The sequence below is a fragment of the Camelina sativa genome, chromosome 18 (assembly GCF_030686135.1).
Source record: "Camelina sativa cultivar CO46 ecotype springtype chromosome 18, ASM3068613v1".
Taxonomy (NCBI): Eukaryota; Viridiplantae; Streptophyta; class Magnoliopsida; order Brassicales; family Brassicaceae; genus Camelina; species Camelina sativa.
In genome coordinates this window covers 9,734,089-9,736,837 of record NC_141897.1, presented here as the reverse complement: position 1 = coordinate 9,736,837, position 2,749 = coordinate 9,734,089, and positions in this window count along the sequence as shown.

Here is a 2,749-nt window from a genome sequence, read left to right as displayed (position 1 = left end):
TTGAATTTGGAGTGTTTAGACACCACTTTAACCCATTTTGTCCCGAAACAAGCTAAAACCGAGATAACATTGATGCGAAGCAGTAAACAGCTTTTTTACTGTTTCTAGGGTCAGAATGTGTGACAATCCAATGCATTTGACTAAACTTAAGAGTTCGGGATGAATTTGGAGTTTTTAGACAACACTTAAACCCATTTTATCCCAAAACAGGCTTAAACAAAGAAAACAGGCTAAAACCGAGACGTTGATTCGAAGCAGTAAACAGCTATGTTACTCTTTCTAGGGTCAAAATATGTAACAATCCAATTCATTTGACTCATTATCAGAGTTCAGGTTGAATTTGGAGTGTTTAAACACCACTTTTACCCATTTTGTCCCAAAACAGGCTAAAACCGTGAAAACATTGATTCAAAGCAATACACAGCTTTGTTACTGTTTATAGGGTCAGAATTTGTGACAATCCAATGCATTTGACTAACTATAAGACTTCAGGATGAATTTGGAGTGTTTAGACAATACTTAAACCCGTTTTATCCCAAAACATGCTTAAGCAGAGAAAACAGGCTAAAACCTAAAGAAAACATTGATTTAAAGTAGTAAACAGCTACATTACATTTTCTAGGGTCAAAATATGTAACAATCCAATGCATTTGACAAATTATAAGAGTTTGAGTTTAATTGGGAATGTTGAGACACCACTTTTACCCATTTTGTCCCGAAAGATGCTAAAACCGAGAAAACATTGATTCGAAGTAGAAACAGCTTTGTTACTGTTTCTAGGGTCAGAATGTGTGAGAATCCAATGCATTTGACTTATTCTAAGAGTTCAGGATGAATTTGGAGTGTTTAGACAACACTTAAACCCGTTTTATCCGAAAACAGGCTTAAACAGAGAAAACAGGCTAATACCGAGAGAAAACATTGATTTAAAGCAGTAAACAGCTATGTTACTCTTTGTACGGTCATAATATGTAACAATCCAATGCATTTGAATAATTATAAGAGTTCGGGTTGAATTAGGAGTGTTTAGACACCACTTTTACCCATTTTGTCCCGAAACAGGCTAAAACCGAGAAAACATGCTAAAACCGAGAGAAAACATTGATTAGAAGCAGTAAACAGCTATGTTACTCTATATAGGGTCAAAATTGTAACAATCCAATGCATTTGAATAATTATCAGAGTTCGGGTTGAATTAGGAGTGTTTAGACACTTTTACCCATTTTGTCCCGAAACAGGCTAAAACAGATAAAACAGGCTAAAACCGAGAGAAAACATTGATTCAAAGCAGTAAACAGCTATGTTACTCTTTCTAGGGTCAAAATATGTATCAATCCAATGCATTTGACTAATTATAAGAGTTTGGGTTGAATTTGGAGTGTTTAGACACCACTTTTACCCATTTTGTCCCAAAACAGGCTAAAACCGAGAAAACATTGATTCAAAGCAATAAACAGCTTTGTTACTGTTTCTAGGGTCAGAATTTGTGACAATCCAATGCATTTGACTAACTGTAAGAATTCGGAATGAATTTGGAGTGTTTAGACAACACTTAAACCCGTTTTATCCCAAAACAGGCTTTAACAGAGAAAATAGGCTAAAACCTAAAGAAAACATTGATTTAAAGCAGTAAACAGCTAAGTTACTCTTTGTAGGGTCAAAATATGTAACAATCCAATGCATTTGAATAATTATAAGAGTTCAGGTTGAATTAGGAGTGTTTAGACACTACTTTTACCCATTTTGTCCCGAAACAGGCTAAAACCGAGAAAACATGCTAAAACCGAGAGAAAACATTGATTCAAAACAGTAAACAGCTATGTTACATTTTCTAGGGTCAAAATATGTAACAATCCAATGCATTTGACTAATTGTAAGAGTTCGGGTTGAATTGGGAATGTTTAGACACCACTTTTACCCATTTTGTCCCGAAACAGGCTTAAACCGAGAAGACATTGATTCGAAGTAGAAACAGATTTGTTACTATTTCTAGGGTCAGAATGTGTGAGAATCCAATGCATTTGACTAATTGTAAGAGTTGGGGATGAATTTGGAGTGTTTAGACAACACTTAAACCCGTATTATCCCAAAACAGGCTTAAACAGAGGAAACAGGCTAAACCCGAGGGAAAACATTGATTCAAAGCAGTAAACAACTATGTTACATTTTCTAGGGTCAAAATATGTAATAATCCAATGCATTTGAATAATTATAAGAGTTCGGTTTGAATTTGGAGTGTTTAGACACCACTTTTACCCATTTTGTCCCAAAATAGGCTAAAACAGAGAAAACAGGCTAAAACCGAGAGAAAACATTGATTCAAAGCAGTAAACAGCTATGTTACTCTTTCTAGGGTCAAAATATGTAACAATCCAATGTATTTGACTAATTATAAGAGTTTGGGTTGAATTTGGAGTGTTTAGACACCACTTTTACCCATTTTGTCCCAAAACAGGCTAAAACCGAGAAAACATTGATTCAAAGCAATAAACAGCTTTGTTACTGTTTCTAGGGTCAGAATTTGTGACAATTGAAACAAGATTTATATTGTGGTGTGAATGATGATGTATGCAATGGTGAGATATGAATGGAATGATGGATGGGTGTTTCAATTCCCCTTATGCTATTGCAGTACAAGAGGTATCAATCCTAAATGAGTGTTTGTTAACAATTAAGATATGCATATGAATCTAAGTTAAGACAAATGTAAAGATTGTTTGTCACTAACAATCCTAGGAAGAAAATGTAA